This window comes from Mirounga leonina, unplaced genomic scaffold (assembly GCF_011800145.1).
Source record: "Mirounga leonina isolate KUSES-001 unplaced genomic scaffold, KU_Mleo_1.0 Mir_224, whole genome shotgun sequence".
Classification (NCBI taxonomy): Eukaryota; Metazoa; Chordata; class Mammalia; order Carnivora; family Phocidae; genus Mirounga; species Mirounga leonina.
The window spans coordinates 11,928,477-11,955,732 of NW_023270615.1; the positions used below are offsets into that span (position 1 = coordinate 11,928,477).

The 27,256-nt window shown below is 38.9% G+C and overlaps 1 long non-coding RNA gene across 1 annotated transcript; it reads left to right on the forward strand.

Moving 5' to 3' along the window:
• Window positions 1-1,019: 1,019 nt before the first annotated feature.
• On the forward strand, window positions 1,020-26,807 carry LOC118026332. Its single transcript, XR_004683532.1, has 3 exons — window positions 1,020-1,321; window positions 1,783-1,876; window positions 26,455-26,807. It is a non-coding gene; the product is annotated as an uncharacterized LOC118026332 (long non-coding RNA).
• The last annotated feature ends 449 nt before the right edge of the window (window positions 26,808-27,256 follow it).

The following is a 27,256-nucleotide window of genomic DNA, read 5'->3' on the forward strand; positions in this document are numbered from 1 at the left end:
AAGGATAGAGATGTAGTGAAAAGAAGGGCCACATGCACCCCAATGTTCATAGCAGCAGTGTCCATAATAGCCAAACTGTGGGAAGAGCCAAGATGCCCTTCAATAGACGAATGGATAAAGAAGATGTGATCCATATATACAATGGAATATTACTCAGCCATCAGAAAGGATGAATACCCAACTTTTACATCAACATGGATGGAACTGGAGGAGATTATGCTAAGTGAAATAAGTCAAGCAGAGAAAGTCAATTATCATATGGTTTCACTTATTTGTGGAAATAAGGAATAGCATGGAGGACATTAGGAGAAGGGAGGGAAAAATGAAGGGAGAGAAATCGGAGGGGGAGCTGAATCATGAGAGACTATGGACTCCAAGGAACAAACTGAGCGTTTTAGAAGGGAGGGGGGTGGGGGGATTGGTTAGCCCGGTGATGGGTATTAAGGAGGACATGTATTGCATGGAGCACTGAGTGTTATATGCAAACAATGAATCCTGGAACACTACATCGAAAACTAATGATGTACTGTATGGTGACTAACATAACATAATAAACAAACAAACAAAAAACAAACAAAAGCTAAATGGATAAAAGTCCTATATTGCATATTTAATTTTAGACACAACTCAAGACTCCTCTAAGTCTGGTCAATTCTGTATCACATATATCCAAAAGGTTGTAAAAATCTTGAGGTCCTGAGCCATAATATATGCATCTTGTGTTTTGTTTTCTCCTATAGCATCTTTTTTACTCCCTACATGGTGAGGAATTAATGGAACTAAGAAACAAATTGAGTCTAATTGGTCTTCAAATGGCTAAAGGGAACTTTCAGTGAGGAAATCCTTTATGGAATACAGGCAGTGGGGTTAATTATTTGTGTTAGGCAGCATAGTAGCTCCCCACAGATAGCTGTATCCTAATTCTCCAAACCTGTACCTGTGTTCATTTAAATGGCAAAAGGGATTTTTCAAATATGATTAAATTGTATGATCTTGATTTATCTGGGTGGGTCCAATCTATCATATGATTCCATTTAGGACTTCTAACCTACAAAACTGTTGGGTAATAAATTTGTGTTGTTTAAAGTTACAAAGTATGTAATCATTGGGCATAACAGCAATAGAAAAATACACTATTTCCTGAGGAGGCTTTTACTTTTAAGGAAAGGAGGAAAGAAATAGAAGAAAAGAGATATGAGGGACCAGAAATGCTCATGGATATTTTTTTTTCTTTCAGTTCTCAGAAATTCAGCAATGAGTTCAATGTCCTACAGTGAGAAGGGTGATTCAGAGATCTGCCATCAGCAAAACCTAACAAGAGGTTGGTCTCCTAGTCATGAGGTCAAACTAATGGTCCATATTGGATGAACCCCCCACCTCCATATGACCCTTACAGGCTGAATGCCCTAGTTGAGCTAAGACCTAGGGAGAGAAATAGGACAGGTGGTTGTCTTCAATTCTGGTACCATTAATTACCAGCTCTCTGAATTTGGGAAATCCCCCAAACTGATCTGAGTTTCAGTGTCCTCACCTGTCAAATTACGATTTTAAATATACTTTACTAGTGGAGGTGCCCTGAAGCTAATGAATACAAATCCTTAGCACAATTCTGTGCACACAGTAAACATTAAAAAAAAAAAAAACAAAAACAAAACATTAGCCATTTTTAGTTATTATCCTTATTGGAAAATAATTGAGATTCCTGAACTCCAGCACTCTAAAACAAGGTAGCCACATGGGATTAATTTATTTGATCAATCAAAAGATTTCACTTTGATTCAGGTACTGTATCAAGCACTGGAGATAAGGCAATGAAAAAAACAAACACAGGCCTGCCCTTGGTGAGCTCCCAAGCAAGAGTAGTTTAAAAAAAATGGTGAGTTTATTTAATGTTTTCAGTCAATAACAATGTGAGTGATGATATAAACTGATTTAATACAAGTGCATATAATCTATATCATAAATAATATTGATAATATGTGAACTTTATAATGATAATCATATATAAATATTTATTGAGGATTCTTATTATAATATTAAGAGAGTGACAATAGAACATCATTGAATAATGTCAGAAAAACAGGGAAATTATGATATTAGTGGCCTAATTGGGCAGCTGCTCTGTGTTTTCACTGCTTTTTTGGGGGCCCACGTTCATTATTAGAATTAAAGTAGTTTCAAAATCTCAACAGTTGTTAAAGATAAATTAGACAAAATAAAAATAATAATCAGTTCATCCAAACAGCAAATGAGTGAAATGATATACAAGTAGAAAAAAGATGACTTAAACTTCCCTGGATAGTATACAGAGTAAAAATTCTTATTTCTGAGTGCTGCTGTAGGAGGAAGATAGGATTTTCAGGATCAAACAAGAGAGAGTTAGGAAGCAAGAAATTTTATATCTATACTGTTTAGGGGCAAGTAACAGCTCATGCAAGGGAAAGGAACAGGATCAGAGTTCCTTGGAAGGCAGTGTAGTTGTCATGATGGTGTGGTTATTGCAACCATTGCACAAATACAGCCTTGAGCAGTCATGGCAAATCTTATTGTTATATACTCCTTACAATACTTAATTTTTCCCTATCAAATGAGTATAGCATGGTATATCAGTGTGGCCTTCATTTTCACTTTCTTGATTGCTAATGAGGTTGCATGTTTTCATGAGTTTATTTGTCCTTTGAGTTTCCTCTTCTCTGAAATGCCTGTTGATGTCTTTAGTCCATTTTTCTATTGGATTGCTTGAGTTCTTTTTTTTTTTTTTTTGAGAGAGAGTATGTGAGCTGTGGGGGGCGGCAGAGGAAGAGAGAATCTTAAGCAGGCTCCACACCCAGTGCAGAGCTCCATCTCACACCCTGAGATTATGACCTGAGCCAAAATCAAGAGTCGGACACTTAACTGAGCCACCCAGGCACCCCTCCTTTTGCTTATTTTGGATTTATTTTGCTTTCTTGTTTTAGGTTTTTGAAGTGAGAGCTTAGATTATTGATTAGAGGCTTTTCCTTTTATTTAAAACAGCTTCAGAAGAATAGGTATTAATTCTTCTTCAAATGTTTGGTAGAATTCCCAGGGGAAGCCATTGGCCCTGGACTCTTGTTTGCTGGGAGATTTTTGATTCCTCATTCAATTTCTTGGCTGGTTATGGGTCTGTTCAAATTTTCTATTTCAGTTTTGGTAGTTTGTACATTTCTAGGAATTTATCCATTTCTTCCAGATTGCCCAATTTGTTGGCATATAATTGCTCATAATAACTTTCCCCTTTTTTTAATGTATATGTTTAGTGTAATAAATTTCCCTCCCTCCCAGCAGTGCTTTAGCTGAGCCTCCAAAATTTTGATATGTTGTATTTTTCATTCAGTTCAATGTATTTTATAAAAATTTCCCTTGAGATTTCTTTGGTGACTCATGGATTATTTGGAATTGTATGGTCTAGTTACTAAATGTTTGAAGATTTTCCTTATAGCTATTATTAATTTCTAGTAGATTTTATTGTAGTTAGACAACATATTTTATATGATTTCAATTCTTTAAAATTTGTTGAGGTTTGTGTGGATAAGGTGTGTCTTGCTATGTGTTCTGTGGGCACTTGAAAATTTGTATTCTGTTCTTACTCTATGGGGTGTTCTTTAAATTTCAGTTAGATCCTCTTGGATGATGGTGTTGTTGAGTTCTACATTGGTGTTGGTTTTCTGTTGTTCAATCAAGTTTTGAAAGGGGGCATTGATGTCCTTAATAGTAATTGTGGATTTGTCCATTTCTTCTTTAAATTCTATCAGTTTCTGCTTCACATATTTTTTAGCAGTGTTGTTTGCTCACACACATTTAGAACTTTATGTGTTCTTGGTAAAGTTGCTCTTAATCTCCTTCTCTGTCTCTGGTAATTTGCTTTGCTTTGGTATCAGTATAGTTACTTTTGCCTTCCTTTGATTAACATGTACATGATATATTTTTTCCATGCTTTTAATTTCATCCTAAATTACCTCAGCCTGAATGGTAAAAGGCACTTAATAGAGGCAAGCACTAAGATGTCAAAAATTTTCGAATTATCTAAAAAAAAAATAAAATTTTAGAATTATCTGACAAAGACTTTAAAGCAGCCATGATAAAAATGCTTCAATGAGAAATTAGAAACAAACTTGAAACACATAAAAAAATAGAAAGTAGCAAAAAAATAGGGGATATTAAGGAGAAACAAATGGAAATTTTAGAACTAAAAATTATAATAACAAATGAAAATCTCAGTGGATAGGTTCAAGAGCAGACTGGAAGGGATAGAGGAAAGAATCGATGAACTGGAAGGCAGGACAATAGAAATTACTCAGTTTGAAAAGCTGAAAATAATCTGGAAAAAAAAAGAGAACAAAGCTTTAGGAACTTGTAGAACTTTAGCAAAATACCTAAAATTCATGTTATTAGTCCTAGAAGCAGAAGAGAAAGATGATAAAGCTGAAAAATATTTGAAGAAATAGTGGCTGAAAACTTTCCACATTTGGCAAGAGACATAAACATACAATGAAGTGAGCCTCTAACAAAATCCAAGGAAACTCATGTCAGGAAGCATTATAATTAAACTTCTGAAAGCTAAAGATAGAAAAAATTTTAAAGCAACCAGAGGAAAACAACATCTTACCTATAAGAATAAAATAATACCACAATGGATTTTTCATAAGATACCTAGGGGGCCAGAAGGAAGTGGCACAGTATTTTTCAGATGCTTGAAGAAAAGTGATGTTAACTCAGAATCCTGTATCAGTGAAAGTAGTATAGGAAATAGGGGTAAATTGAGACATTCTCAGATGAAAGAAAAGTGAGATAATAGAAATAATTTGTTCTCTGCAGACCTGTCTTTTAAAGAATGCCTAAAGGAAGAGGCTCAGGCTTTGTTAAGAACATTTAAAGACAGAATGTATTAGGCACTGTCACCTGGGCCAAAGAATAATGGTTGGGGTAAACAATAGACTAACGAAAAGTCTTGGTAATAAAGGTTGAGGAATAAGATGCTTTAAGGAAAAAAGGCTTTATAAAGCTCTCACAAATTCGTAGGAACCAGAATGCCACACACATGCCCAAGTCTGGGTGCATATTCAGAAAAGACTTGAGAAGAATCTAAACTCTTACCTCTGGCTGAACTTCATGCTCTGTGCAAGCAGGATCTAAAGGGGAAAGCATAGTTGTGAACTGCTTGTCTGAGTGCTAAAGGCATGTCCTGGAACACATTCATAGTCCATCTGCAAAGACTGGGTTGTATGTGTGTGCACACACATACAGGCACACACACATGTACATAGACGTGTTTGTGTGTTCATACATTTGAAGAAACTTCTGTTGCATAATTAGCTGACCACTAAGCTAATGGAACAGAGGCTTCAGTACCACTCATAACAAAGAATACAAACTTTCAAAATTAGTTAAAGTCATTAAACTAACAATAGCTGTAATAACAATAAACCTAGAGACAGAGGAGCATCGTATTTCTAGAGTTGTCACATTATAATACTCAAATTTTCCTGCTTCCAACCAAAAATTAGAAGGCAGGCATGCAAAGACATAAGAAAATATAGCCCATACACCAGGTAATTAATAGAAAACATTACAGAGGAGGGCCAGACATTTGGCTTACTAAACAAAGACTTTCAATTGACTATTTTAAATATGCCTACAGGAAACCATGAGGATGATGTTTCATCCAATAGAGAATATCAATAAAAAATAGAAATTGTGAGAAAGAGCCAAAGAGAAATTCCGGAGTTGAAAAGTACAATAGTTGAAATTTCACTAGATGGAGTCAACAGATTGAGTAGGTAGAATAAAGAATCTGTGAACTTGAAGATAAGATAATTAAAATTATCCAGTCTGAGAGCAGAAAGAAAAAAGAATGAAATAAAAATGAACAGTGCTTAAGAGACCTGTGGGGTATCAACAACCATATTAACTATGCCTAATGTAAATCCTTGAAGGATGGGGTGCCTGGGTGGCTCAGTCATTAAGCATCTGCCTTCAGCTCAGGCCATGATCCCCGGGTCTTGGGATCAAACCCTGCATCAGGCTCCTTGCTCAGTGGGAAGCTTGCTTCTCCCTTCTTACTCCCCTTGCTTGTGTTCCCTCGCTTGCTGTGTCTCTCTCTGTCAAATAAATAAATAAAAATCTTAAAAAAAAAAAAAATCCCTGAAGGAGAAGTGAGAAAAGGGCAAAAGGTATATTTGAAAAATAATGTCTAAAGACTATCCAAATTTGATGAAACATAAATTTATACATTCATTAAGCTCAATAAACTCCAGGTAGACTAATGCAGAGAATCTTACACCAAACCACATTGTAATCGAACTGTCAAAATACAAAGACAAAGGGAAAAATCTTTAAAAAATTAGGCAAGGGACTCATGTACATGGGATTCTCAATAAGGCTAACAGCTGATTTCTTACCAGAAACCATGGTGGACAATGGGCAGGGACATATTAAAAATGCTGAAAGAAAATCAGTATCAAACAAAAATTCTGTATCTGGCAAAAATGTGTTTCAAAAATAAAGGAGAAATTAAAACATTCCCAGGTAAATAGAAACTCAGAGTTTATCACCAGTAGATCTGTCCTATAAGTAATGCTAAAGAGAGTCATTCAGGCTGATATAAAATGATAGTAGTCAGTAACTCAAATCCAAACTAAGAAATAAAAACACTGGTAAAATAACTGCATGGGTAAATATAAAGGTCAGTATTAATGAATTTTGGTTTGTAACTCCTCTTTGACAAATCTTTCAAAAAGATCAAAATTACTATAACAAGGACCGAAAGTAGGGACCTAACTATCCACCTTTCAGAAATAAGAGGTATTTTAAGAAAATATTATTAATCATATACCAATATCTTAGGTAATCTACATACACATATCAAAACTGACTCAAGACAAAGCAGAAAATCTGAATAGACATATAACAAGTGAAAAGATTGAATCAGTGATGAAAACAAAAAACTTTCCACAAAGATGAGCCTAGATTCAGTTGGTTCCCCTGGGGAATTCTACCTAATATCTTAAGAACAGTTAATATCTATCTTTCCAACACTCTTCCAAAATAAAAGGAGGGAACACTTACCCATTCAGTGATGCCAGTGTCACCATGATATCAAGGCCAGAAAAAGACATCACCAGAAGGGAAACTATAGACCAGTATCCATAATGAATACGGGTGCAAAAATCCTCAGTAGAACACTAGCAAATGGAATCCAGTAGCATACTAAAAAGAATATACACCGTGACCCAATAGGGTTTATCCCAGGAATTCAAGGATGGTTTAACATATGAAACTCTATTGGCATTTACATCATTTTAATAGACTGAAAAAACTCACATGATCATCTTAGTTGATAGAAAGTATCTGCCAAAGTCCAATACCATTTTATGATAAAAATATTACAGAAACTAGGAAAAGAAGGGAACTTCCTCAGCCTGATAGCCTGATAGAGGGCATCTGTGCAAATACATAGCTAACATCATATTAATGGTGAAAGATTGAAAGCTTTCTTCCTAATATCAGGAACAAGATATGGATATCCACTCTCACCACTTCTGTTAAGTATTATACTGTGAGGTCTCACCAGGACAGCTATGCAAGGAAAAGAAATAAAAGGCACTCTGATTGGAAAGGAAGTAAAATTATCTCTACTCATAGATATCATGATTTATATATAAAAATATTCACAAAATGTTATTAGAGATAGTAAATAAGTTCAGCAAAGTTGCAGCATACAAGATCAATATACAAAATCATTTGTATTTCTGTGCACTAGCAATGAACAACCAAAATGAAACTAACGATTCCATTTATAAGATCATCAGAAAGGGGGCGCCTGGATGGCTCAGTTGTTAAACGTCTGCCTTTGGCTCAGGTCATGGTCCCAGGGTCCTGGGATCGAGTCCCGCATCGGGCTCCCTGCTCGGCGGGAAGCCTGCTTCTCCTTCTCCCACTCCCCCTGCTTGTGTTCCCCCTCTCTCTGTGTCTCTCTGTGTCAAATAAATAAAATCTTAAAAAAAAAAAAAGATCATCAGAAAGAATAAAATACCTAGGAAAAAATTTAACTAGGGAGGTCCAAGACTGGTACACGGAAAACTACAAAAGAAATCAATGAAGACCTAAATGAATGGGAAGATATTTGTGTTATGGGTTCAATATTAATATTAACTATTACTTAATTATTTAATATTGATTTTAATAATTAATATCAGTATTGTTGAGATGGCAGTACTTCCCAAAGCAATCAATAAAGTGCAATCCCTATGAAAATTTCAATAGGTGTTTTTGAAAGAAATGGAAAATCTAATTCTAAAAGTCAGATGGAATTGCAAGAGGCCCAAAGAGTCAAAACAGTGTAGAAAAAGAAGAATGCAGTGGTCGATCCTCACTTCCTGATTTAGAAATGTATTCTAAAGCTACTGTAATCAAAACAGTGTGTCAGTGGTGTAAAAACAGAGCTTTAGATCAATGGAATGGAATTGAGAATCCAAAAATAAACCAATCCTCTATAATAAATTGATTCTCTACATGGGTGCCAAGCCCATTTAATGAGAAAGAACAATGTTTTTTTTAAAGTGGTGGTGGGACAACTGGATATCCAGATGCAAAAGAATAAAATTAGATCATATATAAAATCAACTGAAAATGGATTAAAAATCTAAATGTAAAAACTAGAAATATAGAACTCTTAGAAGGAAATATAGGGATAAATCTTCATGAATTTGGATTAGGTATTTTTCTTAAAGATGACACCCAAAGCAGAAGCAACCAAAGAAAAAGTAGATAAATTGGATTTTATCAAAATTAAAAATTAAAAATTTTTGTTCATGAAATGGCATTATCAAGAAAGTAAAATATACCCTGCAGAATGGGAGAAATTATTCACAAATCATTTACCTGTAAGGGTCTTAAGATCCATAATATATAAAGAACTCTTAAAATTCAGTAAGAGACAAATATAATGCAATTTAAAAACAGGTGAAGGATTTGTATTGACATTTTTCCAAAGAAGATATGCAAATGCAATAAGTGCATGAAAAGATGCTCAACATTATTGGCTATCAGGTAAATGCAAATCAGTACTTCTATGAGATATACTTCATACTCACTGGGATGGCTATAATAAAAATGGTAAAAATTAACAAGCATTGGCAAAGGATGTGGATAAGCTGAAACCTCATACATTGCTTTTGAGAATGTAAAATGGTGTAGGTACTGTGGAAAACAATTTGGCAGTTCCTCAGAAATTTAAACATAGTTACTATATGACCCAGCAGTTAAACTCCTAGTTGTATACTTAAGAGAACTGAAAATAGATGTTTAGAAGAAGATTTTATATGAATGTTCATAGCAGTATTATTCATAATACTGCCCAAAATGAGAAGTCAAATACCCATCAACTGACAAATAGAGAAGTAAAGTGTGATCTATGTATGCAGTGGGCTATTTCTCAGCCATAAAAAGAATGATGTACTGATATGTGCCACAACATAGATAAACTTTGAAAACAGAGTGAAAGAAACAAATCACAAAAGACCACATATTGTATGATTCCATTTATATGAAGTATCTAGCATAGGCAAATCCATAGAGACAGAAAATTGGTGGTTACCAGGAGGTGTGTAAAGGAAAGGAGAGGGGGTGATCATATAATGAGTAGGGGTATCTTTTTAGGGATGCTGAAACTGTTTTGGAATTAGGTTCTGGTGATGGTTGCACACATTGTGAATGAACTAAAAGTCACTGCATTATACACTTAAAAATGATTAAAAGGGTGAATTTTACATTATGTGAATTTTACATCAATTTTGAAAAATGAAAGAGAAAATAAGGTGGCTTTGGAGTTCACCATCTCAGGCACCTGGAAAGAGAGAAGAGCATGCAGGGGTACATGGGAAAACCTGTGGGCCCTGCCTGGAGCAAGTACACAGTGTCAATTCATATTCCATTAACTAGCACACAGTCACATGGCCACATCTCACTACAGAGTAAGTTGGGATACATGGTCTAGCCATGTGCTCCCCAAAAAGAGAAAGTGAACTTTGCTGAGAGCCAGTGTTCTTCACCATAGAAGTAGAATCTTAGGGAAGGGACTCATGAATTTACTAATTGAACTTCCGAGATGATTCTCATGCTTACTGGTGTTTGATTGGCACTATTTTATTTTATTTTTAAAGATTTTATTTATTTATTTGAGAGAGAGAGAACACTAGTTGGGGAAAAGGGCAGAGAGAGAGGGAGAAGCCGACTTTCTGCTGAGCAGGGTGACTGCCGCCAGCCCAGGGGCTGGATTCCAGGACCTGGAGATCATGACCTGAGCCTAAGGTAGACACTTAGCCAACTGAACCACTCAGGTGCCCCTGCTCAACACTATTTTATTTTATTTCTTTTCTTTTTTTTTAAATTTAAATTCAATTAGCCAACTTATAGTGCATCATTAGTTTCAGATGTAGTGTTCAGTAATTTATCAGTTTTGTATAACACCCAGTGCTCATCACATCACATGCTCTCCATAATGCCCATCACCCAATTACCCCATCCATCCCCTCCCTCTAGCAACTCTTCAGTTTGTTTCCTATGGTTAAGAGTCTCTCATGGTTTTTCTCCTTCTCTGATGACTTCACATTCTCTTTTCCCTCCTTTCCCCTATGGTCCTCTGCCCTGTTTCTTATATGCCACATATTTGTGAAACCATATGATAATTGTCTTTCTCTGATTGACTTACTTTGCTCAGCATAATCCCCTCCAGTTCCAGCCATGTCGATGAAAACGGTAAGTATTCATCCTTTCTGATAGCTGAGTAATATTCCAATGTGTGTGTGTGTGTGTGTGCACCCCACATCTTCTTTATCCATTCATCTGTTGTTGGACATCTTGGCTCTTTCCATAGTTTGGCTATTGTGGACGTTGCTGCTATGAACATTGGGGTGCAGTCGCCCCTTCAGATCACTACATTTGTATCTTTGTGGTATATACCTAGTAGTGCAATTACTGTGTCATAGGATAGCTCTATTTTTAATTTTTTGAGGAACCTCCATACCGTTTTCCAGAGTGACTGCACCAGCTTGCATTCCCACCAGCAGTATAAGAGGGTTCGCCTTTCTCCATATCCTTGCCAACATTTGTTGTTTCCTGACTTGTTAATTTTAGCCATTCTGACTGGTGTAAGGTGGTATCTCATTGTGGTTTTGATTTGTATTTTCCTGATGCTGAGTGATGTGGAGCATTTTTTCATGTGTCTGTTGGCCTTCTGTATGTCTTCTTTGGAGAAATGTCTCTTCATGTCTTCCGCCCATTTCTTGACTGGATTATTTGTTTTTTGGGTGTTCAGTTTCATAAGTTCTTTATAGATACTGGATACTAGCCCTTTATCTGATATGTCATTTGCAAATATGTTCTCCCATTCCATAGGTTGCCTTTTAGTTTTGTTGACTGTTTGCTGTGCAGAAGCTTTTTATCTTGATGAAGTCTCAATAGTTCATTTTTGCTTTTGTTTCCCTTGCCTTTGGAGACGTGCCTAGTAAGAAGCTGCTGTGGCTGAGATCACAGAGGTTGCTGCCTGTGTTCTCCTCCAGGGTTTTGATGGATTCCTGTCTTACATTTAGGTTTTTCCTCCATTTTGAGTTTATCTTTGTATATGGTTTAAGAGAATGGTCGAGTTTCATTCTTCTTTATATAGCTGTCCAATTTTCCCAGCACCATTTATTGAAGAGACTGTCCTTTTTCCATTGGATATTCTTTCCTGATTGTCGAAGATTAGTTGACCATAGAGTTGAGAGTCCATTTCTGGCTTCTCTATTCTGTTCCATTGATCCATGTGTCTGTTTTTATCAGCACTATTTTAAACCCCAGGACCCACAATTCTGTCTCTGCCATTCTGTTTGCAGGTTTCCTTTAGTAGGTAGGAAAGTAAGATACAGAAAGCATTTGGGAATCTAAAGGGAATTTGGAGGGAAGGATGTCTAACTCTACTTGAAATATAAGAGGCCACAAGTTTGAACATGCTAGGTGTCTACTGCAAACCAAGAATGTGAAATGAAAAAGTCAGCAGTCTCTCATTGATTCACAAAAGGGCATAAGAGAGGAATTGTAATTGTAATAGTTAAGGATTAGTTCCAAAGTACACAGTTGTAATTTAAATCCATATTTTTTTCTTTTAATGATATGAATAGATGTTTTAATATAAGCAAAGCAATATCATTTTTAATTAGTGATGTTTTGGATTGTAAGCATGATTGAATGGAAATGCAAGATATTTTTCTCCGTGCACTTTGTGTATAGCCACAGTGTACCTACTAAAATACAAGTTCGTAAACTAGTCAGCACTCCATGGCTAAGATTTCCTCAGTGCAAAGAGCCTAAGGAGAAATAAACTATTTTAATGTAGTTTAAATGAGAGATGATGGCAGTGACAGTCATATTACTGACTAATATAAATCTAATCAAGTCACTCATTGGCTCACAACAGCAAAAGTAACAATAATAAAAAACATAAACAACCAAAAATAGTCTTGTAGGTTTCTAGATGTCTAAAACTAAAGGTGTATCACACCTGTAGAATTGAACTTCCTGGGAGAACAAGATTTGAGTTAGGATGAAATCTAAAAAGAAAAGGATTAATTGAAATCTGAAGAAGAGCTGTACCAGTTAGCTTACTTACTCTTACTCTCATTCTGCCCTGATGGACTACCCCAAGCAAGAGGTTTCCCTCAAAGAGCAAAAACAAAACAAAGTAAAACAAACAAAACAAACAAACAAAAAAACGTGCAGAGAGGAGGGAGGGAGGGAAGGTCTGAAGAAGAGAGGGAGAGAAAAACAGAGCAAGACACAGAGAGACAGAGAAATAGAACCTAGAGATTAAAAGACATTTAATCATATCAACTATTCACAGCTAACATCATAGTTAATGGTGAAGGATTAAATGCTTTCTTCCTAAAATCAGCCATAAAACAAAGATGTCCACTCTTTCTGCTTCTATTCAACATTGTACTGGAGATTCTGGCCAGGGAGTTAGTCAAGAAAAATAAATAAAAGACATTCATATTGAAAAAAGAAAAAGAAGTAAAATTGTCTCTTTAGCATGTGACAAAATTTGTATACAGAAATTTCTAAGGACTCCCGACAAAAACTGTTAGAACAAATGGGTTTAGCACAGTTGCAGGATGTAAGATTAATATACAAAAATGAATTATATTCCTGTACATTAGCAATTAAAAATGTGAAAATGAACTTATGAAAACATTTCCATTTATAATATCAAAAACAGGAATGAATTTAACAAAATGAGTGAAATACTAATATACACTGCAAGACATTGTTTCAAGAAATCAATAAAGATCTAAATCAATGGAAAGACATTTCATATTCAGGCAATGGAAGATATAATATTGTTAAGATGGCACTACTCCTCAAGTTGACCAACAGACTCAAAGCAATTCCTATCAAAATCCCAGCTAGTTTTTTTTTCCTACAGAAATTAACAAGATAATCTAAAAATCATGTAGAAATTCAGGGGACCCGGGATAGGCAAAATGATCTTGAAAAAAGGAACAAAATTATGACCTACACTTTGCAAATTGAAAACTTACTACACAGTTGCAACATTCAAGACAGTGTAGTACTGACATAATGACAGATCACTGAAATAGAACTGAGAGTTCAGAAATAAAACCCTCGCATTTATGGTGAGTTGATTTTTGATAACAGTGTCAAGATAGTTAAATGAGGGAAAGAAAAGTCTTTTCAAGAAATGATGCTGAGGGCGCCTGGGTGGCTCAGTTGGTTGGGCGACTGCCTTCGGCTCAGGTCATGATCCTGGAGTCCCGGGATCGAGTCCCGCATCGGGCTCCCTGCTCGGCGGGGGGTCTGCTTCTCCCTCTGACCCTCTTCCCTCTCTTGCTATCTGTCTCTCATTCTCTCTCAAATAAATAAATAAAATCTTAAAAAAAAAAAAAGAAATGTTGCTGAGACAACAGGATAACCACATACAAGAGACTGAATTTCAACCTCTTCCTTCCACCTCACTTACATAAAAATTAACTCAAAGTAAATCATATACCTAATGTAAGAGCTAAAAGTATAAACTTTGAGAAGACAATTTAGGAGTACATCTTCCTGAACTTGGATTAGGCAGGGGTTTCTTAGGTATGACAGCAAAGGACAACAAAAGACAATATAGATACAATGAACTTGATCACGTTAAAAACTTACTGTACTGCAAGTGATACCATCAAGAAAGTGAATAGATCATGAATGGAATAGGAGCATATTATTGCAAATCACACATGTGATTAGACCTCGTATTCAGAACACATAAAGAACTCTTACATAGCTTAACAAAGTAAAGACAACTCAATTTAAAAAAATGTCAGAGGGTTTCAATAGGTATTATTTCACCAAGGGATATATACAAATATCTAATAAACATGTGAAAAGATTTTCAATAACATTAGTTCTTATGGAAATTAGATGAAGACCGCAATGAGATACCATTTTACATCCACTAGGATGTGGGTGTAATGACTATAATGAAATGGCTATAATCAAAAAGGCAAATAATAACAAGTACTGATGAGGATGTAGAAAAATTTGAATCCGCATACACTGTTGCTTTGGAAAACTGTTGGGCAATGCCTAAAATTGTTGCACATAGAGTTACCATATGACCCATCATTTCACTTTTAGGGATGTATCCAGAGGAAATGAAAATATATGTCTAAAAATATAGGCTAGGGGCACCTGGGTGGCTCAGTCAGTTAAGCATCTGCCTCCAGCTCAGGTCATGATCCCGGAGTCCTGGGATCGAGTCCTGCATTGGGCTTCTTGCTCAGCAGGGATCCTGCTTCTCCCTCTCTCTCTGCCCCTACCCCTGCTTGTGCTCTCGCTCACTCTCAACCTCATTCTGAAATTAAATAAATAAATAAATAAATAAATAAATAATCTTAAAAAAAAATAAATAAAAATGTAGGCTAATATTCATAGCAGTATTGTTCATAGTAGTTAAATAAAATGTGGTATATTCATACAATGGAGAATTATTTAGCCTTAAGGAATGAAGTGCTGATTCACACTATGGCTTGGATAAACCTTTAAAATACTACGTTAAGTTACCTTTTACAACAGACCACATACCCTGTGATTCCATTTATATGAAATGTGTACAACAGGAAAATCTAAAAAAAAAACAACAAAAAACCAGGTAAGTGTGTAGAGACAGAAAGTAGTTTAGTGGTTGGCTGTGGCTGGGGAAAGGCATCTGCTAAAGGATAGGGTATTTCTTTTGGGGGTTGTTAAAGTGTTCTAAATTTACACTGCTGCAATGATTATACAACTCTGTGAATATACTAAAAACTATTGAATTGTACACATTAAATGGGAAAGTTTTAGGATATGTCAGGTATATCTCAAAGATGTTTAACATAATTTATGTATAATTTGTATATAAATACAATTAAATTATATATGTTGTATACACACACACACACAGTATATATTTGAAAACTTACTACACAGCTGTAGTAATCAAGACAGTGTAGTACAGACATAGGGATAGACAGATCAGTGGAATAGGCCTGAGAGTCTGGAAATAAAACCCTCACATTTATGATCAGTTAATTTTTTTTTTACTCTTTTTTTTTTATTATTATGTTATGTTAATCACCATACATTACATCATCAATTTTTGATGTAGTGTTCCATGATTCATTGTTTGCATATAACACCCAGTGCTCTATGTAGAACGTGCACTCTTTAATACCCGTCACCAGGCTAACCCATCCTCCCACCCCCCTCCCCTCTAGAACCCTCAGTTTGTTTTTCAGAGTCCATCGTCTCTCATGGTTTGTCTACCCCTCCGATTTCCCCCACTTCATTCTTCCCCTCCTGCTACCTTCTTCTTCTTCTTTTTTTTTTTTAACATATAATGTATTATTTGCTTCAGAGGTACAGATCTGTGATTCAACAGTCTTGCACACTTCACAGCGCTCACCATAGCACATACCCTCCCCTGTGTCTATCACCCAGTCACCCCATCCCTCCGACCCCCCACCACTCCAGCAACCCTCCGTTTGTTTCCTGAGATTAAGAATTCCTCATATCAGTGAGGTCATATGATACATGTCTTTCTCTGATTGACTTATTTAGCTCAGCATAACACCCTCCAGTTCCATACACGTCATTGCAAATGGCAAGATCTCATTCCTTTTGATGGCTGCATAATATTCCATTGTATATATATATCACATCTTCTTTATCCAATCATCTGTCGATGGACATCTTGGCTCTTTCCACAGTTTGGCTATTGTGGACATTGCTGCTATAAACATCAGGGTGCACGTACCCCTCTGGATCCCTACCTTTGTATCTTTGGGGTAAATACCCAGTAGTGCAATTGCTGGATGGTATGGTAGCTCTATTTTCAACTTTTTGAGGAACTTCCATACTGTTTTCCAGAGTGGTTGCACCAGCTTGCTTTCCCACCAACAGTGTAGGAGGGTTCCCCTTTCTCTGCATCCCTGCCAACATCCATCGTTTCCTAACTTGTTAATTTTAGCCATTCTGACTGGTGTGAGATGGTATCTCATTGAGGTTTTGATTTGGATTTCCCTGATGCCGAGCGATGTTGAGCACTTTTTCATGTGTCTGTTGGCCATTTGGATGTCTTCTTCGCAGAAATGTCTGTTCATGTCTTCTGCCCATTTCTTGATTGGATTCTTTGTTCTTTGGGTGTTGAGTTTGATAAGTTCTTTATAGATTTTGGATACTAGCCCTTTATCTGATATGTCATTTGCAAATATCTTCTCCCATTCTGTCGGTTGTCTTTTGGTTTTGTTGACTGTTTCTTTTGCTGTGCAAAAGCTTTCTATCTTGATGAAGTCCCAATAGTTCATTTTTGCCCTTGCTTCCCTTGCCTTTGGTGATGTTTCTAGGAAGAAGTTGCTTCGGCTGAGGTCAAAGAGGTTGCTGCCTGTGTTTTCCTTTAGGATTTTGATGGACTCCTGTCTCATATTGAGGTCTTTCAACCATTTGGAGTCTATTTTTTTGTGTGGTGTAAGGAAATGGTCCAGTTTCATTCTTCCGCATGTGGCTGTCCAATTTTCCCAACACCATTTGTTGAAGAGACTTTTTTCCATTGGACATTCTTTCCTGCTTTGTCAAAGATGAGTTGACCATAGAGTTGAGGGTCCATTTCTGGGCTCTCTATTCTGTTCCATTGATCTATGTGTCTGTTTTTGTGCCAGTACCATACTGTCTTGATGATGACAGCTCTGTAATAGAGCTGGAAGTCCAGAATTGTGATGCTACCAGCTTTTCTTTTTCAACATTCCTCTGGCTATTTGGGGTCTTTTGTGGTTCCAAACAAATTTTAGGATGATTTGTTCCATTTCTTTGAAAAAAGTGGATGGTATTTTGATGGGCATTGCATTGAATGTATAGATTGTTCTAGGTAGCATTGACATGTTCACAATATTTGTTCTTCCAATCCATGAGCATGGAACTTTTTTTCCATTTCTTTGTGTCTTCCTCAATTTCTTTCATGAGTATTTTATGGTTTTCTGAGTACAGATCCTTTGCCTCTTTGCTTAGACTTATTCCTAGGTATCTTATGGTTTTGGGTGTAATTGTAAATGGGATCAACTCCTTAATTTCTCTTTCTTCTGTCTTGTTGTTGGTGTATAGGAATGCCACTGATTTCTGTGCATTGATTTTATATCCTGCCACTTGACTGAATTCCTGTATGAGTTCTAGCAGTTTTGGGGTGGAGTCTTTTGGGTTTTCCACATAAAGTATCATATCATCTGCAAACAGTGAGAGTTTGACTTCTTCTTTGCCGATTTGGATGCCTTTGATTTCTTTTTGTTGTCTGATTGCTGTGGCTAGGACTTCTAATACTATGTTGAATAGCAGTTATACCACATCTTCTTTATCCATTCATCTGTCGATAGACATCTTGGCTCTTTCCACAGTTTGGCTATTGTGGACATTGCTATTAACATCGGGGTGCATGTACCCCTTCAGATCCCTACATTTGTATCTTTGGGGTAAATACCCAGTAGTGCAATTCCTGGATCATATGGTAGCTCTATTTTCAACTTTTTGAAGAACTTCCATACTGTTTTCCAGGGTGGCTGCACCAGCTTGCATTCCCACCAACAGTGTAGGAGGGTTCCCCTTTCTCCACATCCCCGCCAACATCTGTCATTTCCTGACTTGTTAATTTTAGGCAAATGGCAAGATTTCATTCTTTGTTATGGCTGAGTAATATTCCATTGTGTATATATACCACCTCTTCTGTGTCCATTCATCTATGGATGGACACTTGGGTTGCTTTCATATCTTAGCTATTGTAAATAATGTTGCAGTAAACATAGAGGTTCATACATCTTTTCAAATTAATGTTTTTGTTTTCTTTGGGTAAATGCCTAGGAGTAGAATTAATGGATCATATGGTAATTCTATTTTTAATTTTTTGAGGAACCTCCACACTGTTTTCAACAGTAGCTGAAGCAGTTTGCATTTCCACCCACAGTGCACAAAGGTTCCTTTTTCTCCACATCCTTACCAACACTTGATTTTTCTGTTTTGGATTTTAACCATCCTGACAGGTGTGAAGTGGTATCTCATTGTGGTTTTGATTTGCATTTCCTTGATGATGAGAGATGTTGAGCATCTTTTCATGTGTCTGTTGGCTATCTGGATGTCTTCTTTGGGAAAAGTCTATTCGGGCCTTCTGCTCATTTTTAGTTGGATTTTTGTTTTGTTTTGTTTTGAGTTGTACAAATTATTTACATATTTTTGGTATTAACTCCTTATTGGGTATTTATTTGCACACATTGTCTCCCATATGGTGGGTTGTGTTTTTGTTTTGTGGATGGTTTCCTTTGCACAAGCTTTTTATTTTGGTATAGTCCCAATAGTTCAGTTTTGCTTTTATTTCCCTTGCCTCAGGAGACATATCTAGAAAAATGTTACTATGATTGATGTCACAGAGATTATTACTTATGTTTTCTTCTAGGAATTTTTTGGATTCATGTCTTACCTTTAGGTATTTAATCCATTTTGAATTTATTTTTTGTGTATGGTGTAAGAAAGTGGTCCAGTTTCATTTTTTTGCATGTAGCTGGCCAGTTTTCCCAATTCCATTTATTGAGGAGACTGTCCTTTCCCCCATTGTATATTCTTGCCTTCTTTATTGTAGATTAATTAACCATGTAAGTGTGGGTTTATTTCTGGGCTCTCTATTCTTTTCTATTGATATATGGGCCTGTTTTTGTGCATACTGTTTTGATAACTGCAGCTTTGTAGTATGTCTTAAAATCTGGGCTTGTGATACCTCCAGTTTTGTTCTTCTTTTTCAAGATTATATTGGCTATTCAAGGTCTTTTGTGGCTTCTTGCAAATTTAGGATTATTCTAGTTCTGTGAAAAAATGCTATTGGTATTTTGATAGAAGTTGCATTAAATCTGTAGGTTGCTTTGGGTAGTATACACATTTTAACAGTATTTGTTCTGCCAATATGTTGAGTTGATTTTTTTTTAAATTTTTTTATTCTTATATTATCCCCATATTACATCATTAGTTTTAGATGTAGTGTTCCATGATTCATTGTTTGTGCATAACACCCAGTGCTCCATGCAGAATGTGCCCTCCTCAATACCCATCACCAGGCTAACCCATCCTCCCACCCCCCTCCCCTCTAGAACCCTCAGTTTGTTTTTCAGAGTCCATCGTCTCTCATGGTTCATCTACCCCTCCGATTTCCCCCCCTTCATTCTTCCCCTCCTGCTACCTTCTTCCTCCTCTTTTTTTCTTCTTAACATACATTGCATTATTTGTTTCAGAGGTACAGATGAGATTCAACAGTCTTGCACAATTCACAGTGCTTACCAGAACACATACCCTCCCCAGTGTCTATCACCCAGTCACCCCATCCCTCCCACCCCACCCCCCACTCCAGCAACCCTCAGTTTGTTTCCTGTGATTAAGAATTCCTCATATCAGTGAGGTCATATGATTTTTGATAACAGTGTCAAGATAATTAAATGGAAGAAAAATGTTTGCAACAAATGGTGCTGGGACAATAGGACAGCCACATGCAGAAGACTGAATTTTGTACATAAAATGTATATATTATTTATACAATATATATACTATAATATTTATATTCTTTTCTCTTCTCTCCAAAAGGGATTTCTTTTTCCTTAAATGGAAGAAAAGTAAGTTGGCTGTAATATGACCCAGTGTTGGATTTTTATCCATTTATGTGTTTTGCTTTCCTCTTTCATGAGGAGGCCTAGGGAAATCCTAACATAGGAGAGAAGAGCTGGGTGAAATAGAAACCCGTCCAGTGTGTCCCTGGCCTAGGTTGCCATCTTTGGGGCACAAACCTGAACTGACCTAGCATGGCACATCTGCTTGTTTTAACCTCTCTCACTGAGCTTTTTTAATGGGCTGCTGCTGGGTGCTAAGTGCTGATCTATGCTGATCAGCTGGCGGGAAGTCAGGAAGAGACATTCACCTTGTAACTCATGATACATTCGATAACTTTCTCAGGGTCACACATATCTAATGGGGATGGGCACAGAGGGCCTTGGAGCATCTGAACAGAGTTGGACATGCTCTGGAGGCATTGACTTTTGGGCTATGTCTTGAGTAGGAACTGAGGATGGTGCCTGGGTTGGGCCCTCAAGGTTCTGGAGGTGTTTCACTGGGAGGGCTTCCTAAGAGGTCCTTGCGTCCATCACCTCCTTCTTCTAGCAACCCTCCAAACAGCTTCTGAGAGTACACATTAGCCCCTTGATTTACAAGCACCCCTGGGCCCTTACTGACCTCACGTGTGTATCCATCCACTCAGGTGGTTAAAACACAATGCCATGGAGTGGATGGCTTTAAAATCAGAAGTGTCCTTTCTTACAGTCTGGAGGCCAGAGGTCTGAGATCAAGGTGCCAGCAAAGTCGGTTTCCAGTGAGAGCTCTCCTCCTGGCTTGTGGACAGCCACCTTCTCCCTGCGTGCTCCCATGACCTTTCCTCATGGTGTGTGCTCACAGAGCAGAGAGGCTGCGAGCTCTCTGGGGTCACTTTCTTCTTTTTTAAGATTTTATTTATTTATTTGAGAGAGAGAGAGAGTGCATGCGCAAGAGAGAGAGCATAAGCAGGGGCAGGGGGAAGGGAAGGCAAAGGGAGAAGCAGACTCCCCACTGAGAGGGGAGCCTGATGCGGGACTTGATCCCACGACCCTGGGATCATGGCCTGAGCCGAAGGCAGATGCTTAACCGACTGAACCACCCTGGCGTCCTTGGAGTCTCTTTCTATAAGGTTAAAATAATCCTATCAGATCAGGGCCCCATCCTTATGACCTCATGTAACTTTATTTCCTTACTTAGAGGTCCCATCTCCAAAACACTCCATACTGTGGGTGGGGGTTTCAAAGTATGAATTCGGGGGCATTGGTGGGGGCAGGGGTATTCAGTGCATGCCAACTGCCATCTGCCAGGCCAGGATCTCCACTAGTTAGTGCCTCTGTACCTTTGCATATACCGTTCCTTTTCTTTGGAGTGTCCTGGCCTCTCAGCCATCCCTCCTCCACCTGGTAGACTGTTCCTATCTCACGGAGAAATTGAATAGCGCTTCCTGTGTAATCTTCCCTGACTCTCCCTTCAGGGCCCGAAAGGCACTTATGTACTTTCTAATTAAACATGTCACCTGGGCAGATTACTTATTCTGTATGAACCTGTTTCCCCCATGTAAACTGGGAATAACATTGGTTGTTGTGAGGATTAAGCAAGGTCAAGCACATGGAGTACCTAAAACACAGTGATACTTGCTATTATTAACTACTATTACTCTTTGCTGTGTCTCGCATGCCGTGGTGGGCTCCTTGTCACGGAGACTCGCCTTGTTCATCTTTGTGTCCCTAGGATATAGCACCCAGTCAGTAAACATTGACCCATCAACCAGGAAGGACCCTTCCAGATCATCCTCTACCTCTCTGACTGCACGGGTCGGCCCACTGAGGCTCAGAGAGAAGGAACTTGCCCAAGGACCCACAGCTAACTGGTGATGAGGCCAGGCCTCTGGCATCAGAAAAATTCTTTCTTCTCTTTCTCATGCCACCTTATGTGCTCACAGATTCAGAGACTCCTTTTTCTCTTCCCAGGAAAAACTCTGTGAGCCTGTTGCAGTGATCAAATGACAGTAAGAAAGAGTTGTGTTGGATGCCTGGGTGGCTCAGTTGGTTAAGCGACTGCCTTTGGCTCAGGTCATGATCCTGGAGTCCTGGGATCGAGTCCCGGGATCGAGTCCCGCATCGGGCTCCCTGCTCGGCGGGGAGTCTGCTTCTCCCTCTCCCGCTTCCCCCTCTTGTGCTCTCTCACTCTCTCTCTCTTAAATAAATAAATAAAATCTTTAAAAAAAAAAAAAAGAGTTGTGTTTTCTCTGGGCAAATACATATGTTGTTAAACTCTGCCCAGGGCCGGTTTCTCTGGGATGGTGCTGCCAGGCAGCTGCAACAACTGCAGGGGCTGCGAGGAACCGCCGGAAGCCCCTGCCAGGCTCCTAATCTCACCCCAGACCGCCTCCCCTCTATGGTCCCATAAATCGCTGCAGAGGGTATGCCAGACCGGACTGATGTGTGGAGTTTCGTGGCCCTGACAGTCTTCAGCTGAGTTATTACCAATAGAACGTGAACATATGCATTTCACACATATGTGCTGAGACCTCTGGAATTTGTCTGAACTCATCAGAATCTGAGACCGAGACAAAGTTCATGACCCAAAGATAAGAATTCGGAGAGCTTCTGGAATACCTAATTCACTTGACGTTTTAATCTTTCCTATTTTTTTTTAAACAAGGGTTTTTTTTGTTGTTGTTGTTTTGTTGTTAATAGTGAATGGACACTTCTGACACCCTGGATAAAAAGAGCCGTTTGTGGTACAAAGAACTCTCTAATTTGTTAATGCAGTCTCTTGGGTTTTAGCTCCCACTCTCTGACAGGCTGTGTGGCCTTAGGCAAGTAGCTTCATCTTTCTGATCCTCTGTTTTCTCATCTGAGTAATAGGAGTGTATGGTTTCTAAGATCCCTTCAGGGTTAACATTTTAGCTGTGTAAATATACCCCATGTATTTAAAAATACCTCGTGTATTTAAACAAGCCCCCAGGAAGTGTCTGCCCGAGCTTTGTGATGCTCTCGTACTGCTGTGGCTGACCTTGAGGCGCCTTATCTCTGTTCGGTGGGGCGGTGGGGGGAAGTAAGTATAAGCTGAGCGTTTGTCCTGTGACTGGAGAGTTCCTGACACAGAAGGAAGAAACATTGAGACTTAAGTCTTTGTTCTGCTGGTAACACTCTATGTGGTACAACTTAGTTATACAGCAAATATATGTTCTTAGCGCAGTGAATTATATTTATTAAGTTTAAGTGTATTTTAAATATATATACTTCACTTCACACAGTGTAAGGCATATAATAAGTGCTTATAAATACTACCTGCTTATCTCCTTCCTCTTGCTGCTTCTGCTTCTCAGTCGGGATCCAGGTGAGTGGGTGGCAGTCTCCCATCTACACTGAGCTTCCAGTGCTTTCATCTTGCGCTCCCTTGTGACCCATCCATCTGGTGGCCTCCCTTGCTTGCAGAGAGCTGACCTGCACAAATCAGACCTCACATGGTTTCCTTGGCAATCCTGTATTTTGTAATCAAGGAACACCCACTCCTGACATTATTTAGTGATTATTTCAGGTTGGACCCTGCAAATAGGCAAACAGGATGGATGGTCCTTCGGATATGAAATTGCCAGGGTGGGGATTACCTAGAAATGCCGGGTCCGTTCAGAGCTTTGAATTCCCAAAAGGTGGGGGCAGGGGAGCAGTTGGAGTTTGCACGTGTCTCTGTGGGGCCTTTTGCTGCAGTATATTTTAGGTATTTAAATGAGAGTTGGATCTCCCATCCATTCTCCTTTTGCTTCCTCATTTTTGATTAGAAATCTCCATCCTGCCCAAGCAATACTGCTTGGACCTCTGCTTTCAAGGCACATCTTAAAGCGGTTCCCACTCTGACCAAATACAGTGTATTTCATTGCCTGGTCACAGGGTCCCCTGAGTCTCCTGATGACATGGGATCACTTCCTGTGCTGCTCGGAGACACTTTGCTTGGTAATGTGCTCACAGCATTTAGATGCTTCAACCATCACCTCGCATTGAAGTAATCCATCCTTATCCACAGAATCACGGTGTCTGGGGAGGAGAGAGGGACAGACAAGATCTTTTATCCTCAAATTCATGCAAACTCTTCTCTGGCAGGAGATAATTTATTCCACAAATCATTCATTTACCTGGTAAATTTGAGGGGCTGAGCAACTTACTGACAGACTCTTGCACCAGGCAGTTTTATTTTGCCTCTCACACAGTGTCCTGCCTCAGCACATGGATGCGACTCTTTCACCAAAATGTTTTCTTATCCTTGGTTGTTATAAGCTTTCCAGTCAATTTCCCAAGGAAATATTTAAGTGAGAGAAGGATGATATAAAATAGATTGGTATTTCCTATCCTGGGGACAGCTGGGAAAGGTTCACTGCTTGCCAAAATGTTTTCTAGGAGAAATGTTTAAACTGAAATTTAAAATGAGTGTAAAAATGACTCTTTTTCCTCTTCCCCCACCTCCTTGTTCCTACAAATTTCTGGGAAGAGAGAAAGAAGATTTTACAATACGCTGAATGTACCTGTCTCTCTGGGTAGTCATATCCCGAAATAAATAACACAGTGTTCCAGTCCCTCCCAAAGGCAATTGTTGGTGTATTTTTATTTATGACCAGAGAAGTTTTACATTTTTGGTAGACTTATTTATTTAAAATATCCTGTTATTTGTGCTTACTAAATGCTGTGCAGAAAAAAGTCATATATTCATACTTGATTCGACGATGTCAAAACCCTTAGTGAGTAGACCCCACAGAAACCGTTTTCTCTGTTGATAAAAAAGAATCTGCCTTCTCTTTCCAGGAGAGAGTCTGAGGCCAGGAAAGTAGCCTGTGAAAGCTCTGCTTTTACGGCTGCCCCTGGCTGCAAGCCAGCAACATGCCCACCTCCCTTCTCCCAAAACTCTGTGGCTTGGCAGCGTAGGAACTTTGCACAACTTCAGGGCAAACTTGATCGATGAATATCAAATCTTAGTAAGTTTTTAAAATTTATACACACACATGTACACACGCTCACAGTCTTAGGTTTTCCCAGAAGTATATCCCGTGACACGGATTTGGGGTGAGTATTTTATTTAGTTGCTGAGCCCACAAAGCACTAGTAGGAAGTAGTACAGATGTGTGCTAGTTATTTGAGTAGTGTTGGGGCAATTGGAGCTCAGTATTGCCAGGGTAGGACTCGCGTATGGTAGTTGGAGTTTGCCCCTGGAGGAGAGAAGGCAGGGTGGTTATCCACCTGCTCCTATCTGCCATTGATTGGGGTCCCTCCTCCAGAGGAGCATGAAGCCCCAGCACTTGCAGCCTGTCTGGTGTCTGCCAGCATGTTCTCTCAAGCAGAATTGCAGGTTGTCACATAAGGTGCACCCTTAGGTCCAGGAATGGTGAGTGCCAAATGGCCAGAGCTAGAACACTAAGAACACCTGTTCCATAGGCCTTCTAGCAGTTCGGGAAAGGGAAGTTAAGATGGGAATGAGGAGTAGCTGAGAGTTGTGAAGTCAAATAAATGCTCAAGATGGACAAGACTCCTCTCCCCCCTTTTTAAAATTTATTTTTTAAAAGATTTTATTTATTTGTTTGACAGAGAGAGAGAGACAGCGAGAGAGGGAACACAAGCAGGGGGAGTGGGAGAGGGAAAAGCATGTGGGGCTCGATCCGTGAACCGAGCTGAAGGCAGACACTTAACCACTGAGCTCCCCAGGCTCCCCAGACTCCTCTCCCCTTTTAATTTTAGTTGCACACTCATTTATACAATGCTGTAGGAAGAATAATAATAAATAATAAATAAATAGATAAATAAAAATACAAACAAAACCCTACTTTAGATGCAGCCGAAATGAGGAGCATTTTCCTTTGTGGATGTTCTTGCCTGTCTCGGCTGTCCCCTTTTCTCTCAGCACTTAGTGGCCAGCGCTGTGCCCTGCTCACAGCAGCTACTCAGGCATTCTTTCTCTGCAGCTCCTCTCATTTCTCAATGAAACTTTCTAACTACTTTCTTTCTTTTTTTTTTTTAAAGATTTTATTTATTTATTTGACAGAGAGATAGAGAGTGAGCACAAGCAGGGGTGTGGCAGGCAAAGGGAGGGGGAGAAGCAGGCTCCCGCGGAGCAGGGAGCCGGACGCGGGGCTCCATCCCAGGGCCCCGGGATCATGACCCGAGCTGAAGGCAGACGCTTAACGACTGAGCCCCCCAGGCACCCCTGTAACTACTTTCTAACTTCCAAGTGCAGCCTGCTACATGTGACTCCAACCTCCCTTTGTCTCCCAAGGTTTTACAGAATCTGACCCAACTCCTAATTTCATGAATGAGGCTGATCTGATGCCACAGGGTGGCCGGCTCTGGCCACAGCGTAAGTAGCCAGTGGCCTTCTGGTCCCTTCCTCTTCCAACTCCAGCTGTCACTCCTGCTTCTTGCTTGTTTAATTGCAGCAAGGGTAAGGCCCATCAGTTATGTTCATCTGGTCCTAAGTGTTCACTTCTTCTGTGGTCTTAGGGTGACTTGAATCTAGTTCACGCCCCGTCTTGGGATCCCTCTCATACTCTCAGAGGACTGGGGGGCAGGGGGACGGCTTTGGGCCAGCGCTGCCACCTCCATCCTCAACACTGACTCGAGTGCAGATTTTAGCTTCAATGTACAGGCTATATCCAGTACAGGTGGGAAGATTTCTGTTTCCTTATGTACTAAGAAATGAAGCTGAGTCTGTCCTCTTAAGGGAAATCATGTATTTTCTTATTTTTGCCTCATCTGTTAAATGAGACAAAGGTAATCTAAAATTCTGCTGGGTATCTCTGAATTCCCTATTGATTTGAAGCTTAAATCCTATGAATTTTTTTTGCCCACTCTAGTAAATACTTCGTAGTCAGCCTTCGATCTGTGGCAGAGAGAGTGGAAAACTTCAGTAAGAGGCTGTGATCTCCAATCCACAATGGACGAAACCCATCCAACCCCTTGGCTGGTTGACGGGGAGCTAAATCAGTGGCACCAGATGCAAGCAAACAGGGTAGCACAAAGCAATTCATTTCTTCAGGGATGGGAGATTGTCTTTTCTGGTGTCGTGGTTGTTCCAGTAG